This window comes from Saimiri boliviensis, chromosome 7, assembly GCF_048565385.1.
Source record: "Saimiri boliviensis isolate mSaiBol1 chromosome 7, mSaiBol1.pri, whole genome shotgun sequence".
NCBI lineage: Eukaryota > Metazoa > Chordata > Mammalia > Primates > Cebidae > Saimiri > Saimiri boliviensis.
In genome coordinates, this window is record NC_133455.1 from 43,050,808 (window position 1) to 43,075,963 (window position 25,156).

Consider the following 25,156-nt stretch of genomic DNA (forward strand, 5'->3'; position numbering starts at 1 on the left):
TATTTTTACAAGCCAAATAGAGAGAAAAATGTTTGTATAAAGAAAAAGAATTGAATGGTAATTCAGATATAATGTCACATTTGATCTTTTTAGAAGGAAAGTGTTACACGTATAAAGGTAGGCAGCTCCCTGTGTGTTCTGAGATTTGAGACACATGCAAAGAGGTGCCTTCTTTCTAACTAAAAAATATGCGTCCCACTGATTTAGGCACCAGAAATTCACATTATCACCTATCATTTTAGGCTTACAGCATGGAAAGGAAGACTCTAGGTCTGTTGGAAAATGAAGCCACGGTAAACCAGGATGAGGGAGCCTGAGCAGCGAGAGAGTGTTTGGTATTCAAAAGATGACACAGAAAGGTCAGCAAGGGGCAAATGGAAAGGCACCAAAAATAGCTTTAAGAATTGGCCCAAAGGAAATGAGAGTTCGATATTTTCTGTAAGTAAGATATTACTCACTGAATTGTTCATTTTGGGCCTCAATTGTTTTTGATGCTTACTAAGTTGTGTTTTATGTATTTATTATAAAGGCTTTGTTTCTTTTTGGAAAGTGATTTTGCCATTTGGCTTCTTTGCAGATCAGTTTCTTTCCAATCACCATTCATGGCTATTGATTGAATGCGACAGTTTTTAGCCTCAGATGGACTAACTGCCTTAACAGAGAGAGATTTATATGCAAGATCTATTTTTACCTAAATCTCTAGGGTCTGGTTCAGACAGAGTGATTATAGAAATCATATGCATATATTATAAAAATTTTTGTATGTATAAAACTTTCAAACACACTACATATATATCCTTGTTATATATATATGTATACATATGCTATATATGTGAGAGTGTGTGTGTGTGTGTGTGTGTGTGTGTGTGTGTGTGTACACATTCCAAGTATTTTACCCAAAGGGAATGAGAGTTCTATATTTTCTATTTTTCTGTCTTACTCATTGAATTGGCCATTTTTGACCTCAATTATTTTCTTGCTTGTTACTAATGTTGTATATATCATATTCAAATATATGTTATCTTCCTGTATATATTGTACTTATAATTTTTATGAAAAAATGTATATGTACCTTTTAAACTTTAATGTTTTCACACATTTAATCTTTCTGGATGGTTACTTATATATATATGATTCAATTGATATCAGAATCCTATCAAGACAAACTTCTTATTTCCCCTCACCTTCACCACCACCGCCACCATTTGCCTAGTTTATGTTTTCATCAGCTCCACTTGCATTACTGAAATAGCCTAACCTTGCTGGAGGGTTATTCCTGCCCCCTGCTACAATTAATTCATAATGTTGTCAGAGTAATTTTTAAAAACAAATCTGATCCAGTCACCTACTGCTTAAGACTCCATGATGGCATCACACTGCCTTGAGGATAAAGTTCAGACTTCTTGCCATCATATTCAAGACACCGTTTCCAGCCAATCTCTCCAATCTCATTCCCATATCTAACTTTCAGTTACAGTCTATGCTCCAGCATTGTGAACAACTTGTAATTTGCAAAGAACTAGTATTTCGTCACAGCTCCCTGTCTTTTTGTACATGTTGTTCCTTCTGCATGAAAAGCCCTGTCTTCTTGCCTCCCACGGCCAAGCTAATTTTTCAAAATTCAACTTGTGTATCACTTCTGCAAAGCTCCCACAGCACATATGCATACTGGACACTTATCACACTGAATTAGACTTGTTCTCTCCTTTGTTTCTCCTGCTTGACTGTGAACCTTGTATCCCCAGTATTCATAGTACTATTATAGTATCTGAAATATCACTAGGTACTCAATGTTGAATAAACATGAGAGGTTGCTTCTATCAGGCAAATAATTATCTATTGTATGAGAGGTTGCTTCTATCTATCAATTATCTAGGTCTACTACCTTTTCCAAATACTGCCCTAATATGTGAAAACAGCTATTATGTCTAAGTTTCTCTTCTTATACTTAACATCTCCAGTAATTCAGCATCCTGATCATCTTTTCTGTAGTGATCACAAAATCCTTTTGAATTTTTTTAATCTAATCTCATATTTTTAATCCTTCACTTCCAAAGATTCCTAACATGCTATCTAAATTTTATTCAATTCATTTCCTAAAAGTAACAGTAGACTTCTGAGTAGTTCATTTCCACTATCATCACTCACTCCCAAAGCTATCTTGTTCATGAAAAAAATTGCTGATATCACGTTTTTATCAAGTCATCTAATCTTTGCCTCAAAACCTTCTTCCAGGAAACACCCTAACTGGAGCAATTGATATCAGAATCCTATAGAGACAAATTCCTTAATATTTCTCCTTATCTACACCACCACCACCACTTCCCTCATTTATGTCTTCATCATAAAGAAGAGTACTCACTTTTGTGTCCATGTGTACTCAGTGTCTTGAGTAAGACAACCACGGATCAACCAGCTGCAGCAATGGTTCGGGGACAAAGGCAGGAGTGTACCATTGCATCTTATCAAGGGAGTGTCTTGCTTTGGTGAGCTAGGGTGGATATTTGTAAAATTTTGTGTCTTGGCTCAAAATGCTAAGCCTGCTACAAAAATCTACTAGGCTAATTCTCTTTGTTATCTGTTAATTAGCTTTAAAAGACCAATCCTTAAGAAAGTCTTTCCTTCCTAATTAGAATTATTTAGGAAGGAGTTTGGAAGCTCTAAGAGAGGAAATCAACTCCTTGACCAATATATACACTCCTAATTTGAAGACAGACTTGATGGTCCAACTAGAAACTGATCTTCAGATAGAACCATGTGAAACAATAAGAGCAGATACATGTATTGTACTTGCTTTTTTTTGTTTGTTTGTTTAAAGTCAGCTGAGTTAACCCTGCTAAAAAGGTTGCCATCAGATTTTCTTTGCCACTCTAATTCAAAAGTAGATATGGTGTCTGGGATATTATTTCCTATACTTAGTTGTAAGTTTAAAATTTTCATAATTTAAAATGAAAACCAAAAATTACCTTTAAAAAGATATGTCGAAAATTTCCCTCACATTACCTCACTGCTTACTTAGTTTCTTTTATCTATGAAATTTATCAGTAGGAGCATGTGTTATATAGGAGGTTTATGTGTCTATATGAAGTGTTTTTCTAGGCTTCTATTGGCTTTTCAGAAATCTTTTTTTTTTTTTTTTTTTTTTTTGAGATGGAGTTTTGCTCTTGTTACCCAGGCTGGAGTGCAATGGCGCAATCTCGGCTCACCACAACCTCCGCCTCCTGGGTTCAGGCAATTCTCCTGCCTCAGCCTCCTGAGTAGCTGGGATTAAGGCACGCGCCACCATGCCCAGCTAATGTTTTGTATTTTTAGTAGAGACGGGGTTTCACCATGTTGACCAGGATGGTCTCGATCTCTTGACCTTGTGATCCACCCGCCTCAGCCTCCCAAAGTGCTGGGATTACAGGCTTGAGCCACTGTGCCCGGCCAGATATATTTTTATTCGTTAAGTTTTTTAAACTTTTATTTTAGGCTCAAGGGTACATGTGCAGGTTTGTTACATAGGTAAATTGTGTGTCATGGGGGTTTAGTATACAGACTATTTCATCACCCAAGTAATAAGCATAGCACCCATTAGTTATTTCTCCTCATCCTCTCCCTCTTCCCACTCTCCACCCTCAAGTAGGCGCTGGTGTCTATTGTTCCTTTCTTTGTGTCCATGTGTACTCAGTGTTTAGCTCCCGTTTATTATAAGTGAGAACATATGGTATTTGGTTTTCTCGGCCTGCATTAGTTTGCTTAGGATAATTGCCTCCACCTCTGTCCGTGTTGCTACAAAGGACATGATCTCATTCTTTGTTATGGCTGTGCAATACTCTATGGTGTATATGTACCACATTTACTTTATCCAGCCTACCGTTGATAGGCATTTAGGTTGATGCTATGTCTTTGCTATTGTGGACAGTGCTGTTAGGAGCGTATGAGTGCATTTGTCTTTATGGCAGAAAGATTCATATTCCCGTGGGTATATACTCAATAATGGGATTGCTGAGTTGCATGGTAGTTCTGATTTAAGATCTATATCAGATTTATCAAAGTTTCTTTGAGAATCACTGAACTGCCTTCCACAATGGCTGAAATAATTTACCCTCCCACCAACAGTGTATAAATGTCCCCCTTTCTCAACCTTGCTAGCATATGTCATTTTTTGACTTTCTAGCAATAGCCATTCCAACTGGTAGATGAGGTCTCTCATTGTGGTTTTGATTTGCTTTTCTCTACTTATTAATAATGAGCTTTTTTTCATGTTTGTTGGGTACATGTACATCTTTCAAAAACTGCCTACCCATGTACTTCACCCACTTTTTAATTTGGTTTTTCATTGTTTGCTTGTTTAAGTTCCTTATAGATGCTGAATATTAGACCATTGTTGGATTCATAGTTTGCACATATTCTCACCCATTCTATAGGTTGTCTGTTTATTGATAGTTTCTTTTACTGTGCTGAAACTCTTTTGTTTCACTAGGTCCCACTTGTCAATTTTTGTTTTTGTTACAATTGCTTTGGTACCTTTATCATGAAATCTTTGCCAGGGCCTATGTCCAGAAAGCTATTCAGAGGTTTTCTTCCAGAGATTTTACAGTTTGGGTTTTTACACTTAAGATTTTAATCCATCTTGAGTTGACTTTTGTACATGGTGTAAGGAAGGGGTCCAGTTTCAATCTTTTGCATATGGCTAGCCAGTTATCCCAGCATCATTTTTAAATTTTTATTATTTTTAGTATGATATTTATTTTGTTGGTTTATTGTTCTTATTTTTTAACTTTTAAGTTCGGGGTACATGTGCCTGTTTGTCATATAGGTAAACTCACGTCACAGGGGTTTGTTGTACAGATTATTTTGTCACTCAAGTATTAAGCCTAGTATTCATTAGTTATTTTTTCTTACCCTTTCACTTCTCCCACCCTCCACCCTTCAGTAGGCCCCAGTGTCTGTCGTTTTCCTCTATGTGTCCATGTGTTCTCATCATTTAGCTCCTGCTTATAAGTGAGAACATGCAATATTTGGTTTTTTGTTTCTGCATTAGTTTGCTAAGAATAACGGCCTCCAGCTCCATCCCTGTTCCCTTAAAGGATCTCATTCTTTTTTGTGTGGTTACACAGTATTCCATAGTGTATATGTACCAAATTTTCTTTATCCAGTCTACTGTTGACGGCATTTAGGTTGATTCCATGTCTTTGCTATTGTGAATACTGCTGCAATGAACACGCATGAGAATGTGTCCTTATGGTAGAATAATTTATATTCCTTTGGGTATATATCCAGTAATGGGATTGCTGTGTTGAGTGGTAGTTCTGTTTTTAGGTCTTTGAGGAAACCCCACACTGTTTTCCACAATAACTGAACCAACTTACACTCTCATCAACAGTGTATAAGCATTCCTTTTTCTCCATAAACTCACTAGCACCTGTTATTTTTTTTACTTTTTAAATAGTAGCCATTCTGACTGGTGTTAGACTGTATCTCCTTGTGGTTTTGTTTGGCATTTCTCCCATCCAAGTACTAACCAGGCCTGATCTTGCTTAGCTTCAGAGATCAGACAAGACTGGTTGGGTTCAGGGTGGTATGGCCACAGACTGATTTGCATTTCTCTAATGATCTGTGATGTTGAGCTTTTTTATATATGATTGTTGGCTGCATGTATGTCTTTGGAAAACTGTCTACTTATTTCCTTTGCCCACTTTTTAATGGAGATTTTTTTTTCTTGTAAATTTAAGTTCCTTATAGATGCTTGATATTAGACCTTTGAAAGATGCATAGTTTGCAAATATTTTCTCCATGCTATAGGTTGACTGTTTATTCTGTTAATAGTTTCTTTTGCTATGCAGAAGCTCTTTAGTTCAATTAAATCCCATTTATCAATTTTTGTTGTTGTTGTTGTTGTTGTTGTTGTTGCAATTGCTTTGGACGTCTTCATCACGAAATCTTTGCCAGTTCCTATGTCCAGAAGGGTATTGCCTAGGTTGTCCTCCAGGGATTTTATAGTTTGGGGTTTTACATTGAAGTCTTTAATCCATCTTGAGTTGGTTTTTGCATATGACGTAAGGAAAGGGTCCAGTTTTAATCTTCTGCATATAGCTAGCAGTTCTCCCAGCACCATTTGTTGAATAAGGAGTCCTGAGTCCTTTCCTCATTGCTTATTTTTGTCAGTGTTACCAAAGATTACATGGTGGTAAGTGTGCAGGCTTCTCTTTGGGCTCTCTATTCTATTTCAGTTGCCTATGTGTCTGTTTTTGTAACAGTAATATGCTGTTTTGGTTACTTAGCCCTTTTGTATAGTTTGAAATTGGGCAGCATAATGCTTCCAGCTTTGTTCTTTTTGTTTAGAATTGCCTTTGCTATTTGGGCTCTTTTTTGGTTCTATATGAATTTTAAAATAGTTTTTTTCTAGTTCTATGAAGACTATCATTAGTAGTTTGATAGAAATAGCACTGAATCTATAAATTGCTTTGGGCAGTATGGCCATTTTAATGATATTCATTCTTCCTATCCATTAGTATGGAATGTTTTTTGATTTGTCTGTGTCATCTCTGATATCTTTGAGCAGTGTTTTCCAGTTCTCCTTGCAGAGATCTTTCACCTACCTGGCTAGCTGTATTCTTAGGTATTTTATTCTTTTTGTGGCAATTGTGAATGAGATTCCTAATTTACCTTTCAGCTTGACTATTGTTGGTGTATAGGAATGCTAGTGATTTTTATACATTGATTTTGTATGCTGAAATTTCACTGAACTTGTTTATCAGCCTGCAAGGAGGTTTTGAGCCAAGACTATGGAGTTTTCTAGATACAGAATTACATGATCTGCAAATGGATAGTTTGATTTCTTTTCCTATTTGGATGTCGTTTATTTCATTCTCTTGCCTGATTGCTCTGGCCAGGACTTTCAATACTATGTTGAATAGGAATGGTGAGAGGGCAACCTTGTCTTGTGCCAGTTTTCCAGGGAATACTTCCAACTTTTGCCCATCCAGTATGATGTTAGATGTGGATTTTTCATAGATGGTTCTTATTATTTTCAGGTTATGTTCCTTCAATATCTAGTTTATTGAGAGTTTTTAACATAAATGGCTGTTGAATTTTATCAAAAGCTTTTTCTGTATCTACTGAGATGATCATGTGGCTTTTGTCTTTAGTTATGTTTATGTGATGAATCACATTTATCGACTTGCATATGTTGAACCAAACTTGCATCCCAGAAATAAGGCCTACTTGATTGTGGTGGATAAACTTTTTGATGTGCTGCAGGATTTCGTTTACCAGTATTTTGGTGAGGATTTTTGCGTTGATGTTCATCAAGGATATTGGCCTTAAGTTTTCTTTTTTTGTTGTTGCCAGCATCATTTATTGAACAGGGAGTCTTTTCCCTGTTGCTTGTTTTTGTCTGCTTTGCCAAAGATCAGATGTATGCCGCTTTATTCCAGGGCTCTCTTATTTTTATCTATTAAAGTATTAGAATTATTGAACTATTCATAAACTGCGATCTTATTTTGTTGCAGTATTGAAAACAATATGTGTTGCTCTCCCTGTTTTAAAGATGAGTGACTAGGATTGTAAAGAATTCACTGATTTGTTTTATCTCTGTGAGTCTACTACATCCATAAATTTAAAATAAGGTAACATTTTTTGGCCTCCACAAAGTTTCCAATCATAAATGTCTCCATATCTTTTTTTTTTTTTTAATAAGAAAAAGAATAAAGAAGAGGAAGAAAGAGAAAGAGGAAGAGGGAGAGAGGATGGGGGTATTGCTTTATTGCCTGGGCTAGAATGCAATCTAAATATGGGTATGCCTATAATTGTCCTTAGTAATGGAGATATAAAAGAAAATGAGGGAAGAGAATAACAAACAAGGAGCCAACCAAGATTTCTTTTAAACTTCTAAGTTGATATGATGTGGTACTGATAAGAGTGTATATTTTGTATATTTAAAGTGGAGAGTTCTATAAATGTCAATTACATTTACTTGTTCCAGATCTGAATTCAAGTCCTGAATATCGTTGTTAATTTTCTGTCTCATTGATCTGTCTAATATTAATGTTGAAGTTTCCCACTATTATTATGTGGGAGTCTAAGTCTCTTTATAAGTCTTGTATGTCTGTGTATTCCTGTATTGGGTGCGTATATATTTAGAATCTTTATCTCTTCTTGTTGTTGCATTGATCCTTTTATCATTATATAATGTCCTTCTTTGCTTCTTTTGATCTTTGTTGCTTAATTGTAACTTCTGCTTTTTATTTATTTATTTTAGCTCTCTGGTTGGTTGGTAAATCTTTCTCCATCCCTTGTTTGAAGTCTTTGTGTATCCTTGAATGTGAGATGGGTCTGGATGCAGCATACTGATGGGTTTTAGTTTTTTATTCAAATTGCCTGTCTTTGGATTGAGGGATTTAGTCAATTTAAATTTAGAATTAATAATAATATATGTGAGTTTAATACTGCCATTAACTGGCTATTTTGTCCATTAGTTGATGTAAATTCTTCATTATATTGATGCTCTTTTTGATAATTTTTTTAGAAAGGCTGATACTGTTTGTTCCTTTCTATGTGTAGTGGTTCTTTCAGAAGCTCTTGTAAAGCAGGCCTGGTGGTGATGAAATCTCTGAGTGCTTGCTTATTCACAAAAAACTTTATTTTTCCTTCACTTGTGAAGCTTAGTTTGGCTGGATGTGAAATTCTGGGTTGAAAGTTCTTTTCTTTAAGGATGTTGAATATTGGCCCCCACTCTCTTCTGGCTTGTAGGGTTTCTGCTGAGAGATCTGCTGTAAGTCTGATAGGCTTCCCTTTGTGGGTAACCTGACCTTTCTCTCTGGCTGCCCTTAGTATTTTCTCCTTCATTTCAACCCTGGTGAATCTGACGATTATGTGCCTTGGAGTTGCTCTTCTTGAGGAATATCTCTGTGGTGTTCTCTGTATTACCTGGAGTTGAATATTATCCTGCCTTACTAGGCTGGGAAAATCTTCCTGAATAATGTCCTGAAGCGTATTTTCCAGCTTGGGTTCATTCTCTTCGTCACATTCAGGTACACCTATCAAGCGTAGATTAGGTCTTTTCACATAGTCCCATATTTCTTGGAGACTTTGCTCGTTCCTTTTTATCCTTTTTTCTCTAATCTTGTCTTCTTGTTTTATTTCATTGAGTTGGTCTTCGACCTCTGATATCCTTTCTTCTGCTTGATCAATTCGGCTGTTAAAACTTGTGCATACTTCACGAAGTTCTCCTATTGTGTTTTTCAGCTCCATCAATTCACTTATATTCCTCTCTAAATTGTGTATTCTTGTTAACATTTCATCAAATCTTTTTTCAAAGTTCTTAGTTACTTTAGATTGGGTTAAAACAAGTTCTTTTAACTCACAGAAGTTTCTCATTATCCACATTTTGAAGCCTGCTTCTGTAATTGGAACACACTCGTTCTCCATCAAGCCTTGTTCCGTTGCTGATGAGGAACTGTGATCCCCCGTTGAGGGAGAGGCGTTCTGATCTTGGGCATTCTCAGCCTTTTTTGGCCGTTTTCCTCCCTTCGTTATAAATTTATCCATCTGTGGTCCCTGTATTCACTGTCTTTGCAATTAGGTTTCTGAGTGGACGTCCAACTTACTGATTCTCGGCGCCGAAATCTGAGCAACCCGCTGCACCGACCAAATCAGCGGCGTTAAGATTGATGGTGCTTTTCTGACTCTGCACCAAGAACCATCGCTCCAAGGCACCGGCAAAACCGCCTCGCCAGTCACAAGAGTCGCGCTGGCGACCCGTGGGGCTCCTCCGCTGGGAATCTCCTGGTGCGTGAGCAACAAGAATTCATGTGAAGGTGTGGCGTCCTCTCATTCTTTGCGCTTTCACTGGGAGCTACAATCCCGAGCTGCTAGTGATCAGCCATCTTGGATCTCTCTCCGATGTCTCCATATCTTATTTCTACCACAGTTGCCCATGCATAATAACTTTAATAATGACAGCCATCAGCATTTATGATAAAGTAGGAATTTTGTTTATGATTTAGATTTTGAGATATAAATTTTAAAGTCCAAGTTTTATTAAGACTAATTAAGAGGGAAGGTATTATACTTCATGATAATTTAAAATATTCTTGTCTTACACATGCCAATTATTACTGATTTCCAAGTTAAGGAAATACAGAATTGTTACTTATTTCTCATTCTCTCTCTCTCACAAATGCATGCGTATATACATACACACATGTGTACATATATACATATATATATAGTTGCTAGATTCCAGCATATTAGTCAAAATCAATATGTCCTTCAGGACTTTAGAAATAACCATATAGAAAATAATTTTTTTGGCAAGTGCTGTCAGTGTATCTAAAATACTATTTTTGCATTTTGGTCTCAGAGTGCAATAGCTTCATTATTTTGCTTAGAAATTCATTGCTTAGTTTTTTGCATCTATATGAAGGATGTCATAGGCTCCAGCTATAATAAGCAGCTTATCTAGTATGTTAATTTTTTAAATGCTGCTCAAAAAAAAGAGGCTGCCTTCTTCTGATAAACCCCAGACTTTAATAACATGTCCTCTGAATTAATTCTGCAAATGCAGTACTAAAGTTTAGCACAACGATCTGGGCTGTTTAATTAGCTCACAGCTGCACTGCTGGGATAATATTTCTTGTTGAGGAGGTAGCTTGATAGTCATTATTTGGGCTCTGGTTCAGAGTTCAATAGTCGTTTTAAGCTTTCTTAAAGAATTGTTTGTCTTTGTTTTCAGGGAAGACCATAATCATTACTCAGAAACACTTGTTAGTTTTCTTGCCATGCCTGTATAGTCATTGATTTGACCCTAACATAACAAACTGTGGCAATCTTCTAGACATAGAATGCTATATGATAAAGTTATCTGACTTACTAGTTTGACTAATATATGTCACATCAATAGAGGCTAAATCTCTATTTATTTGTTATTTCAAATTTCTTTAAAGTTTTTAAATCTCCTTTTAAATGTTGAATATGTTTAAAAATTTCCTTTGAGACTGTATAAATCACAACTATATTTTCTATATTTTTCAGTACATTATATTATTTTTATATACACTAGAGAATAGTAAGCCAATATAAAATGTGGCAGATTATGTGGGTAAATAATGAATTTAAAACCTATTTACTGAGTATCTACTGTGAAAAACTACATTAATTTAATCCTCACAAGAACCTTAGAAGGTTATCCTCATTTTATACAGACAGGAACTAAAAAATCAGAGCAGTTAAAGAACTTACCCAAGATCATATAGCTGATAAATTTCAGAACTGGAGTTGAAACCCTTACATCAAAGCTCAGGCTCTTTCTAACATTCATGTTGCCTCCTTCTGGAAGATAAGTTTCAGATTCATCTTTTTCATAATATTCTTTTCAATTAATTTGAATTTCTAAGCAAGAATTGATAGTGTGTATTACACTGTCACATATTTATGTATTTCTTTGGACTTCTTTCTCTTGCTGTTTCATGACTTGTCAGCACTACTAGATGCATACATTCCCTAAGTCCAGGCACTCTATGTTCTATCCTCTACTTCCTTTTATGTCCCCACAGCAAGAACCACTCTTGAAAAATAACAACTTTTTACCCTGCTTATGTTGGGATATGATTACAGTTATCTTTCACTTTTTACACTATAGATACCTGCATTGTTTGAATTAAAAAAATATACACATACATACATATATACAGATAATTATCTATAATCAATATTTTAAAATGTAATGATGAATGTCCAATGTGAAAGAAAACAAACACAAAGAATATATACACATTTACCTAATATACCTAGTTTTACCATTTGAATTCTTACAGATTAAAAACAAAAGAGTTAAATGAGGGAGGCGTCTTAGTATTTTTCCATTTAAAATCATAACAAAAAAGGTTCTAAAAATCTGGGATAAATGTCTAAGACACAGAACTAGGAAACATATGAAGATACTAAGTGCCCAATCTGCATTTTTAGACACATAAAAAGGAATTATTAAGGAGACTAATTTATGTCACTGTCAGAAAGTGATGCAAAATGTAAATGTGAATATGTATGCCAAACAAGTATTAAAACGATGATATGGCCGAGCATGACGGCTCATGCCTGCAATCATCCCAGCACTTTGGGAGGCCAAAGAGGGCGGATCACAAGGTCAAGAGATCAAGACCATCCTGGCCAACATGGTGAAACCCTGTCTCTGCTAAAAATATAAAAATTAGATGCACCTGTAGTCCCAGCTACTCAGGAGGCTGAAGCAGGAGAATGGCTTGAACCCAGGAGGTGGAGGCTGCAGTGAGCTAAGATCACATCTAAAAAAAAAAAAATGATAATATATTTGAAAAATATGAAGAGCTAAAAACGTAATTTTTAGTTACACTAGGACCAGCCTCCAAAATGTTAACACAAATACAGAAAGTATGTAATTATATCAGTAACAGCCCAAAGAGAACTTACTATGACCAAATCAAAATCTTCATTATTTTTGATATTATTTAGGTAGAAGTGTTCTTGAAGTTCTATAAACAAGGCTGTATTACTTGGGAAAAGCAATTTTGCTTGGTAAACTTTGTGTTTGATGGTAGAATGGCTTTCAATAGCTTACAGTGAAACAAGGCATTTGAGAAATGTGTATTTAAAAAAAAATTAGGTGAATAAAATAAGAAATGAAACTGATAATTAAAAAATACCATTAATGCTGCAGTTGTGATTAAGGGTAGTAAAACATTACAAATTGGCTAGAATTTGGAACTGGAAAAGCCAGGAGTTCAGCAGAGTTGAGAATCTTGACAAGGTAAGGGAATCAGTCAACAGGAATTTTTTTTTTTTTTTTTTTTTTTTTTTTTTTTTTTTTTTTTTTTTCAGAAACAGGCATAAAGTTCAATATGAGCCAGTGAGGTCAGAAACTAAGCAACAAGTGAATATACATAGATGTGAGAAGTAAGTCTAATCATTAGGCCAGAAATTGGGTAAGTAAGGAGAAGATAAAGAGGGCAGTTATTGGAGTTCAGGGCAAACAATGTGAACCTGGAAAACACAGCCTCCAAAAGAAGAAAGAAAACTGTCAGAATCTGGCAAGTGGTCCGGAACCAGGAAATTCACAATACCCCGAAGAGTAGAGCAAGTTAGACAACTTGATTCTGTGACAAGCTGTCTCCAGAAGTTTCTCCATTATTACCATAAAGAAGTGTCATGAAGAAATCTGCATTTTATGTCTTAAGAGTAGAAATAGGAAGATTCATCTGACCAAACATAGCTCATTGCCAGGTTTTCATGGTGTTAATCATTCAGCAGTTTGATACATATAATTTTAAAATTGGTTCTCCTGCCCCATCTCCACCTCAAGTATGTCCTTACCTGTCACATCAGCCCTCTTCCTGGAAAGCTACGTAAGCTGTTTCACGTATCTATAATCTGTAATTGCTTCACGTCTTCCAATTCACTCACGTGCTTATTCCTACTCTGATTTCATTTGCCTATCTATTTCGTTAGGGCCTCAAGCTCAGCTCAATGAGGTATTTTTCTTGAACAACTGATTTCAACCATGATCCAATGAATACTCCACACCTGTTCCTCACCAACATCTGAAGCAGTCTTTAGCTTTCTGGGATCTTTGAACTCTTCTGGGAGTTTTCAGAAAAGCGCAGCAAGGCCTTCTGCTGCCTATCAATGACATTTTAATCTACTACTGTTAAAATCTTTAATCTCTATTGGAGTAAAAGATTCTCTCCCCCATTACTGTCTGTGTGTATTGAGAGGTGGGGAGTACTCACTCAGTATCTGCACTTTTACTCCCCTCCTTTTTCCCTTCTCGAAGCTGCAGCTCTTCCAGCATTGACGGCAGGGAAGGTGGAGAAGACAAGGGTAGTCTCTTTGCTTGGCTAAATTGTAATCACCTCTGGCTGTCAATGCTTTTAGTGTGGCGGGAAACCAAACACTGACTTTTTTGTGGATATATGTGAGAGTTTCTGGAAGAGCTCAGCAAGGCCTTCTACTGCTGTCTCCTATCATATGAGATAGGCTTCTTACCAACCTCTTGTTCCTCATTCTAACTCTCTTATCTGTAGCTGCAACCTGTAGTCTCCTGATAGGTGCTCTCACCTGGCTAGCAGCTACCTTCCAAGCTGTCTTACAAGAAAACTTAAGGGTCTATACCAGGCGTCCCCAAACTTTTTACACAGGGGGCCAGTTCACTGTCCCTCAGACCGTTGGAGGGCCACATACTGTGCTCTTCTCACTGACCACCAATGAAAGAGGTGCCCCTTCCTGAAGTGCGGCGGTGGGGGGGGGGGGGGCGCGGATAAATGTCCTCAGGGTGCTGCATGCGGCCCGCGGGCTGTAGTTTGAGGACACCTGGTCTATACCAAGCCACACGGTGGGCATGAAAAGATGACTCTCCTTCCACTCTTCCTCTCACTCAGGCTCCCCTCTCCATTCTCTTTACTTTCCTAAGTTAAAAACAGATATTGGTCAACACATCTGCTGCCTATGCAGACATCCAACAGGGCATGCAAAAACTTCAAATGTTTATGAAAAGGAGTGACTCTCTTGGGAACTCTGCTTTTTCTTTTCTTTTCTTTCTTTCTTTTCTTTTTTTTTTTTTTTTTTTTTTTTTTTTGGAGATGGAGTTTTGCTCTTGTTCCCCAGGCTGGAATGCAGTGACACAATATCAGCTCACTGCAATCTCCACCCCCTGGGTTCAAGTGATTCTCCTGCCTCAGCTTCCCAAGTAGCTGGGATTACAGGTGCTTGCCACCACACTCAGATAATTTTTTTGTATTTTTAGTAGAGACAAGATTTCATCATGTTGGGCAGGCTGGTCTCAAACTCCTGACCTCAGGTGATCTGTCTGTCTCAGCCTCCCAAAGTGCTTGGATGGGAACTCTGCTCTTATTCGTTCATGAGAAGTTTGTTCTCTTGGTGTTTTTCTGAAAATGTTAAATTCACCTTCACATCTATATAATATTTTACCTCAATATACATTCTGGAAGAGTTATTGTATTAGTCCATTTTCATGCTGCTGATAAAGACATACCCAAGACTGGGCAATTTACAAAACAAAGAGGTTTATTGGACTTACAGTTCCATATAGCTGGGGAGGCCTCACAATCATGGTGGAAGGCAAGGAGGAGCAAGTTAATCTTATGTGGATGGCAGCAGGCAAAGAAAGGGCTTGTGCAGAGAAACTCCCATGCTTTAAAACCATCAGATCTCATGAGACCCATTCACTATCACAAGAACAGCATGGGAAAGACCCACCCCCGTAATTCAATTACTTCCCACGGGGTTTCTCCCAGGACACATGGGAATTGTGGGAGTTACAATGCAAGATGAGATTTGAGTGGGGACACAGCCAAACCATAATGGTTATTTCCCTAAGAACTTTAAAGATGTTATTCCTTTTGCTCCTGGCATCTATAATTGCGAATACAGGTGGCTGTCATGCTAAATTGTTTTTGTTTATTTTGTCCTCTCTGGTTGCTGCTAAGGCTTCTCTTTGTCCTTTAGTGTCATGAAGTTTCTCAGAGAGGTAACTAGGGTAGATTTATTTTATGTCTTTTTATTTTGGCACCACCTCCCCAAAGTCTTGTGAAGAAAATAAGATTCCTTGATGCTTTTATGACACTTCCTGAGCTAGGTGAGTTGGTAGGAAGTAGTAACAGCATATCAGTGGCTATAAAGCAGGATTCTGGCTTTACATGGTGTCATAGTCCATTTGGGCTGCTGTTACAAAGTACCATAGACTGGGTAGCTCATAAGCAATAGAAACTTACTTCTCATGGTTCTGGAGGCTGCGAAATGCAAGATCCAGGTGGAGGCAGTTTTGGTGGCTGGTGAGGGCTCACTTCCAGTTTCATAGATGGTGGCTTACAGCTGTGTCCTCACATGGTAGATGGGGCAGAATAACTTCCTTGGGTCTATTACATTTTATAAGCGTACTAATTCCATTTATGTGGGCTCTGCCTTATCTCCTAAAAGGTTTTGCTTCCTCATCCTAACACCTTAGTGGTCAGGATTTCAACATGTGAATTTTGGGACAACATAAACATTCAGATCAATTTCAGCTCCTTTCCTCACTCAGATCTAGCCACATCTCCTATCTTTGAAACTCTATGCTTACACATTTCTGACTTATTTCTGGGTATAGTAATCCCCTGGGCTTAATATCTGCTTACTGTGTACTCACTCTACCTTTGAGTTCTCTATTTCTAGTACTGCATATTTCTTCTGTTTTTATACTCAGTTGTATATTATCATTGTTTTCTATATTTGAGCATTTACAGACACAATATCACACACATACACACATACACACATAAACAAACATTTGAGAAGAGGGTGCATAAATCTAATCCAGTAGATCTGAAGGAACTTGATACGTGAATTTTGAAAAATGCTAACCAAATGAGTCTGTATTATGAACTGAATTTTGTCATCCCAGAATTCATATGTTGAAGCCCTCATCTCCAAAGTGACTGGAGGTAAAGTCTTTAGGGAGTTAATTAAGATTAAATGACGTCACAAGAGTGGGTCTTTAATCTGAAAGAACTAGTGTCTTTATAAGAAGAGGAAGAGATCTCTCTCTCTCCATGCACTTGCACCAAGGAAAGACCATGTGATGACAGGGAAGAAGGTGGTCATTTGCAAGCCAGATAGAGAGACCTCACCAGAAAACAATGCTAATGACACCATAATCCTGGACATCCAGCCTCCAGAACTCTGAGAAAGTAAATGCCTGTTGTTTTAGCCACCAAGTCTAAGAAATTTTATTATGGAAGCCTGAGAAGACTTCATAAGCAGGCTGGTAATACATCCTGGTAATCAGTGCCCAACCCCATCCCTCTGCACCAGAATCTCTTGAACTCTTAATAGCTGTAACAATGATGGGAAAACCCAAGTTTGAGCCACCAGAGAATATCATGTAAACCTATATTGCTATAAAATTTTACTCTATTTATTTACCTGGGCCTTGGATAACATTTTCTTTATCCTTTGCTCATCCTTCAGTTTCTTTAATCTGCTCATTTCAGTCCTTAATTCTGGCTAATGATCATAAGCAACAATTATATAAGGAAGATTAAGACTGACATTTATGTGCCTATGTCATCTACCCCTGAAACTTCAAATTTTACTCTTCCTTCACTTTTTTTTTTTTTTGCCTTTTTTCTACCTTAGAGAAAGAGATGTTCCATTTTCTATTCATAGTGAATTCTCTCTATATGTTCCAGATCTCACCTTCCTCTTAACTCTCCAGTCACTCCCCAGCACCTTTCAGCTTTCCTCCCTTGGCCCCTTTTCCTCTGCCACCAATGGTACATAGGTCAACAAATTGGCTTTTTTTGATGATTGGTGAATTGGCTTCATTCCATTGTTTCTATCTGAAAGAAAAAAGAATTGACCCTGGAAGAAATTTGTCAGGTCATCAGAATAAAGAAACAAGGCTATAGATATAAATGTAGAATTTATCATCAAGGAGCTGATAGTTCATTTGTTCATTCATTTGGCACAAATCTTTAAGTGCCCATTATATGCCAATTTAAGTTAGGCATGGCATGTGTATTAGTCCATTGTCAGGCTGATAATAAAGGCATACAAGAAAACGGGTAATTTATAAAGAAAAGAGGTCTAATTGACTGACAGTTCAACATGTCTGGGAAGGCTTCAGACACTTTTGATCATGGAACAAAGGAAAGCAAACACATCTTTCTTTACATGGCAGCAGGAAGAAGAAGAATGAGAACTGAGGAAAGCAGAAGTCCCTTATAAAACCATCAGATCTCACTATCAAGAGATTAGCACAGGGGAAATTGCCCCCATGATTCAATTACCTCCCACCAGGTACCTCCCACCAAGTCCCTCCCACAACACATTGGGATTATGGAAACTACAATTCCAGATGATATTTGCATGGGGACACAGCCAAACCATATCAGCATGTAATAAGTCATTAATAAATTTCTTTGTATAAATGAATAGGTGAACTATCCCCTTATTACCAATGCCTCCTGAAAAGACATCTTGTTTTACTACCTTATAACAGAGGAGGAATACATACAGACAGTGTGGTACATCAGAATCAGATAAAGGGACTGTCAAAAATGCAGATCTGCTGGCTCCAGTCCAGACTCCATCAGAAGCTCTGGGAGTGGAACCCAGGAATCTATGTTGGTAGACTCATAAAGTTGATTCTTTTGTGTACCCTTGAAAGTGGAGTTTTGAAGAAAAATGGGCAACAATGAAAAATTCTATAAAACTATAAGCATTAGAAAACCACAGATGTAAAAAAATCCTGTTGACATTCTTATTGACATTATATACCAAGAATGGTTGAGCCTGGATCCTTGATGGCTATGTTTAACAGCTTAATCAACCATACCATAATTTTAAGAATAATAAACTGCTATTCATTAAAGCCACTACTAGTTTAGCTTTTGGTTACTTGCAGCCAAAAGCATGTTTTCTAATTCAGATTAAGATCTTATCTGTTAGGAAGACGCTTAGACTTTATCAGTCAAATTAAGTGATAATTAGTGATTAAATTTGGCGCATTTAAAAAGCATCACAAATACTATCTCACAGAATGCAAAAAATAATAATTCTAAGATTATGTATTTGACCAAATTACAGAGTTTGGATGTTGTCCTCTCCAAATCTCATGTTGAATTGAAATCCCTGATATTGGAGTTGTAGCCTGGTGGGAAGTAATTGGGTCATGGGGGCAGATCTCCATAGCTTGGTGCTGTCCTCACAGTAGTAAATACTCATGAGATCTGGTAGTTTAAATGTGCATGACACCTCTGCTCTCACTCCTGCTCTTGTCATATGACATATCTGCACCTGTTTCACCTTCTGCCGTGAATAAAATCTCCCTGTGGCCTTCCCAGAAGCTGAGCAGATACTGGTGCTATACTTCCTGTATAGCATGCAGACGTGTGAGCCAATTAAACCTCTTCTCTTTATAAATTACCCAGACTTTGGAATGTCTTCATAGCAATGCAAGAACAAACTAACACAGAAAATTGGTACTGAGAAGTAGAGCACTGTTATAGAGATAGCTGAAAATGTGGAAGCAGTATTGGAATAGGGTAATGGGCAGAAGTTGGAAGAGTTCGGTGGGCTCAGAAGAAGACAGGAAAATGAGGGAAAGTTTGGAACTTCTTAGAGACTGGTTAAATGGTTATGATTCTGATAGTGATATGAACAGTGAAGTGCAGGATGACTAGGTCTCAGATGGAAATGAGAAATTTACTGGGAACTGGAGCTAAGGTTACCCATATCATGCCTTAGCAAAGAGCTTTGCTGAATTCTGTTCATGCCCTAGTATGTGGAAGTTTGAACTAAAAAGTAATGACTTAGGGTATCTGGTGGAAGAAATTTCTAAGCAGCAAAGCATTCAAGAAGTTATCTGGTTATTTCTAACAGCCTATCCTCAGATGTAAGAGCAAAGAAATGACTTAAAGTTGGAAGTTGTATCGAAAGGGGAAGCAGAGCATAAAAGTTTAGAAAATTTGCAGCCTAGCTATGTGGCAAAAAAAAAAAAAAAAAAAAAAAAAAAAACATTACCAGGAGAGAAATTCAAGGAGGCTGGGGCTCAACCACTTGCTAGAGTTACTAGCATGACTAAAAGGAGCCAAGTGTTAATAACCAAGACAATTGGAAAAAGGCCTCAAAGGCATTTCAGAGATCTTCAAGGGAATGCCTCCCATCACAGGCCCAGAGGTCTAGGAAGAAAGAATGGTTCTATGGCCCAGATCCAGAGCCTTGCTGCACTGTGCAACCTCAGAACACTGCTTCTTGCTTCGTGGCTGCTCCAGCTCCAGCCTTGGCTGAAAGCCAGATAGATCTCAGACCACTGCTTCAAAGGGTATAAGCCATAACCCTTGGCAGCTTCCATGTGGTGTTAAGCCTGTTGGTACACAGAGTAAAAGAGTGAAGGAGGCTTGGCAGCCTCCACCTAGACTTTAGAGGATGTATGAGAAAGCCTGGGTGCTCAGGAAGAAGCCTGCCACAAGGGCAGAGCCCTCACAGAGAACTTCTTCTAGGGCAGTGCCAAGGGGAAATGTGGGATTGGACTCCTCACACAGACCACCTACTGGGGAACTGCCTAGTGGAGCTGTGGGAAGGTGGCCATCATCCTCCAGACCCCAGAATGGTAGATCCACTGGCAGCTTGCACCCTACACCTGGAATGTCACAAGCACTCAACTCCAACTCATGAGAACAGCCATGGTGGCTGAATCCTGCAAAGCCACAGGGGTGGAGTTGCCCAATGCTTTGGGAGCCCAACACTTGTGCCAGTATGCCCTAAATGCAGGACATGGAATCAAAGAATTGTTTTGAAGCTTTAAAATTTCATGACTGCTCTGCTAGATTTCAATGTGTAGGTCCTGTAACCCCATCCATTTGGCCAATTCCTCTCTTTACAAATGGGAATGTTTACCCAATGCCTGTACCCCCACTGTATCTTGAAAGTAAATAACTTGTTTTGATTTTACAGGCTCATAGGTAGAAGGAACTCATCTCCAGATGAGATTTTGGACTTGGGACTTTTGATTGAATTCGTGCTGGAATGAATTAAGACTTTGGTGGACTATTGGCAGCAGATGAATATATTTTGCAGTGTCAGAAGACCATGAGAATTTAAGGGTCATGGTGAAATGATATACTTTGAATATTGTCCCCGCTAAATCTCATGTTAAATTGTAATCTCCAGTGTTGGGGGTGGGACCTGTGGGAGGTGATTGGGTCATGGGGGCAGATCCCTCACAGATTGGAGTTGCCATCCCAATAGTGTGTATTCAAGAGATATTGTTGTTTAAAGGTATGTAGCACCTCTCTCCTTCCTCCTGCTCTGGCCAAGTGATGTGCTTGCGCCTTCTTCACCTTCCACCTTGAGTAAACACTCCATGAGGCCTTCTCAGAAGCTGAGCATATTCCAGTACCATGCTTGTACAGGCTGTGGAACTGTAAGCCAATTAAATCTCTCACCTTTTAAAATTATCCAGCCTCAGGTACTTCCTTAACAGCAACACAAGAATGGCCTAATACATTAAACAAGTACAAATGAGTAAAATTTGCTGTTGTTGGTACATCTTCTTTGCAATATGCTTCTTGGTAATAAAGAACAAAGAATGTTTATGAATAATAATTATGACTTTTTTGGGCATATACTATACATCAAGCACTATATTAAGAACTCTATATAAATATCTCACCCAAACCTCATAACCCTATATCATAACTCACCATTATTGATGATTATGATACATTGTAACTTATTACCAATGAGAAAACGAATGAGTTCCACTTATGGAGGTAAGAGACATCAAAGGCAGTAAACACATTTCTTGAATAAAATGATAGGAAAATAAATATGGTAAACTTGATAGTTCCCAGGTACGTTTCCTGGCATAACTGCTGCGGATCTTTTGCATTAATTTAAATCCTGTATATCTTTCATGGCATAAATCAAGTCGAAATCCTCCTTAGAAAAACTTCCTCAACATTTAGGTATGAGCTATGTCTTTTTGCTCCTCTGGAATTTAGATTTAGGACCATACCATGTGGATTAGAACATTTGGGGTAAAAAGAAATACGTTATACCTAGAAGAGTACATTGTACATAGGCACGAATAATTCCTGTCAACTGTTGACATCTAACCATTTTGCAATTTTCACCTATAAAAATATACCATTATGTGACTCAAAAATTCTTATTTTAGGCTTATATATAATCATACTCCATTTAATTCAGCAAAGGTAATTAATTTTTACTAATAGATAACAGTTCTCTGTGGGTTTCAGCTAAGTAATCTTTCTCTTGACATCTCTCTCTGGTGATTCAGGTTAATAGAAATTTGAGAACATATACAACTATTTTAAATGAAGAATTTAATATCCTCCTTCCCTGGCTCCCGGTACTTATCAGTCTTTAGGATTTTGTAACTATCAGAATGACACATTCACTATGTAAAATGTGTTTATGGGGAAATAATATGTTTTTAAAAAATATGCTGCAGTTGATATACCTTTATTTTGTCCTATCGCTAGACGCATGTGACAGAATAAAGTTCTTTGTTTCACTTTACACTTAATTACATTGAGGATTTTAGAAAACTGTCTTCATCAGTTATCTATCTTGAATTGATCTTTTCAGCAAATATCTCAATTGTTTAGATTTATTCCATGAAAAAGAACATATCTTAAAAATTTATCAAATATATTATTTAAAATCTGTGGTCTCTAATCAATGTTAACATCCCAAATAGTAACTTGCCGTAGGATTTAAATATTTTTATCGTTAATTTTTTGAGATGGAGTCTTGCTCTGACCCCAGGCTGGAGTGCAGTGGCCCGATCTTGGCTCACTGCAACCTCTGCCTCCCGGGTTCAAACAATTCTGCCTCAGCCTCCTGAGTAGCTGCGATTACAGGCGTGCACCACCATGCCCAGCTAATTTTTGTATTTTTAGTAGAGATGGGGTTTCACCATGTTGGCCAGGATGGTCGTGATCCACCCACCTCAGCCTCCCAAAGTGCTGGAATTACAGGCGTGAGCCACCACACATGGCCAGGTTTTAAAACTTTTATAAGTTTTGCATTATAGCTAAAATGCATATTAAAAGATCTTTAAAATATTATTTCCCCAGTAAATTGTATTATTATATTGTTCCTTATGCATAGATATATCTCTAAATCAGTTAAATCCACAGGATAAGATAGGTCTAAGATTAAGAGGCTACTTTTATATCACATACAGTGGCATCTTTGATTTCAGAGAGTTCAATTTTTTTTCAAGGAGACAGTAAGCAATGCAATATTTTCTTGATTTTTACACTGAAAAATATGCTATGAAGGAAGTTTGAGTACTAAGCCTGTGGGAGAAAAAACTGGAATTTCTTAATGTAATGTGAACAGTTATTTCTATATTGCTTTCAACCATTGTTTTCTATTTGAATAAAAATATAAAAACCAAACTATGCAGTACAATTTTCCTGACTATGAAAGTAAAAGTTTGTCATTGGATATGACTCACATTTCATTAAAATGCATACAAATGCGTTCTGGGATAGATACACATTTTCATTTATGGATACATGTGAATATATATTCCATATGTTTCATTTATAGATTTATCGATATAAATGAAAACTTAATTATGTTCTTAAATAAAGATGCTCAATAATTTTTTCATGACCACAACACTTTAAGAGCATTTATTTTATAATCTGGAACTGGAACAAACCCACAAAGTGAACAGATTCTTAGTTTAATTATTACCCATCTTGCTAGTGTACTATAGCAACGATTAATATATTACTTTAATGTCAAATTCTTAATTAAAGTAGAATAAATAATTCAACATTCTATTGTGACTTCCCTGGAGGAAAAGTTAGAAAAAAGCCAGTGATTCTTAAATGCCTCTGAGTCGTTTTGAAAGATATTTTAGGGGGAAATAATATTGAAATGTACTTAGGTGAAATTTAGGTTATTCTTCTGTTAAAAAGATTGGAAATAGTATCAGGAAGGGCTATTTACTGTACCACACTAACCAATTCTCTATCAGTGATTGAAAAGAGGAAAAATGCTATCATTCTGTCCAATGTTCGTTCATTTTGCACATCAAGGGCACAGCTCAGAAGGTTGGTAATGTCTAGCCTAGTGAGATACATAAACTGATCAATTATTTGCAACAGCCTTGATTTAGACTTATTCACTTTAAAACTTTATACATTTTGTTTCTAAGCTTTTAAAATATTTTAAAATAAATGTTATCATCATATCATGAACATAATGCAATACTTCCAATTGCCTGTATGCTTTTGAGGAGGCTATACAAAATTAACTTTCCAGTTCTAGAATTAAGAGAAAGAAGATTGCAGAACTTATCTTTTTGTTCTAAGTGATACTGAAAATAACACTGACAAGGTCTCTGGGCCAGTGGCGACGGTGAGTTCAAATAGAGATTAGATGAAGCACGTATTTTAAGTAAGATACACATCTTTAAATACTGTGTATATGTGTGTTCAGGAAGGAAAACCTGCTTTTGTTTTAAGTAGATGTTACAAACGATGGTTTTTTTTTTTTTTTTTCAACTTGCAAAATCTCTTGAAGGTTGGAGCAGAGCCGGTTACCTTTGAGCATCGACATACTGCACGTTATCCCGTTTCCTTTTCCATTCAGGAAAGATGGATGCAGGATTGAGATGTTACACGAGAACTAAGAGAGCCACCAGCTTGGCACAGAAGAAAAAGCAAACCCAAAATGAAAACACCCGGATTTTAAGCGCGGATCCTGAGAGGCCGGTTTGCACTGGTCAAACGCCTGCGTTAACCCTTTGGGTGCTGCAGCCAGGATCCCCAGTGTCTGCGGATCCGACCGGCAGGAACAGAGATTTGGTGCCCTGCGCCCGCATGGGGAGTGAGCTCTCCTCCCCAAAGAGAGGGCGAGCCGGAAAGCACTTTTGTTATCCGGTGCGTGCGTCAAGGCCCGGGAGAGGCGTCGAGTCCGGTTTGGAGTGGGGACAGAGACGCGGCGAGAAGCCGCTCAAATGTCCGCTGACTGGGGGTTCGCCTTAACCGTCCTCGCCAAGAGCGCTCGCCTGGCCTGTTCCTGGGCCCGCTCCTGCGCCCTGGAGGGGCGCGGGCCCGGGGGCGGTTCCGGAGGGGGCCCAGGTGAAGAAGGCACCCGCACTTCTCCTGCGGCAGTCATCGCTCTCCTGCCTCCACAGGTCGCGGCAGCGACCCGGCCCCGCGCCGAAACAGCAGCTGTGACTGACGGAGTCACCTCCCCGCGCGCCTGAGCCACCCCCTCCTCCCCCGCCGCTCCCTCCCGCACCAACACGTCATGGAAACACGGACGTCAGAGCCTCTCAGCCAATCGCAGGCTGCGGCAGGAGGGAAGGGGCGCGCTGGAGGGGGCGGGGGCAGCGGCGAGCCGAGGTGCTCAAGGGAAGGAAGAGAGGGAGGGGCAAGCGGAGGCGCAAGTCCCCACCCCCGATCCTCACTCTGACCACCCTTTCCCTACCGCGCGGCAAGTTCTAATCAGCGGGCGCGCGCTCGCCAGCCGGGGGCGCGCTTACCGGGTCCTCCCCTTAAACGCCCTCCCAGTGCCGCTCCGCTCCCAGTCCCGGTCCAAGCTGCGCTTCCTCCGCGCGCGCGCGCGCGCGCGCGCGCGCCCGCCC

At 38.3% G+C, this 25,156-nt stretch overlaps 1 long non-coding RNA gene across 6 annotated transcripts in view; it reads right to left on the minus strand.

Moving 5' to 3' along the window:
• Window positions 1-25,135, minus strand: part of LOC141585095 (uncharacterized) — a 377,010-nt gene extending 351,875 nt beyond the window's left edge. For 4 of the 6 annotated variants that reach the window (XR_012518396.1, XR_012518395.1, XR_012518394.1 and 1 more), the window contains exon 1: window positions 11,227-25,135. This is a non-coding gene — a long non-coding RNA (uncharacterized LOC141585095). The remainder of the gene's footprint in view (window positions 1-11,226) is intronic. The other 2 variants (XR_012518397.1, XR_012518393.1) reach the window with 2 other exon arrangements.
• Between the last annotated feature and the right edge of the window lie 21 nt (window positions 25,136-25,156).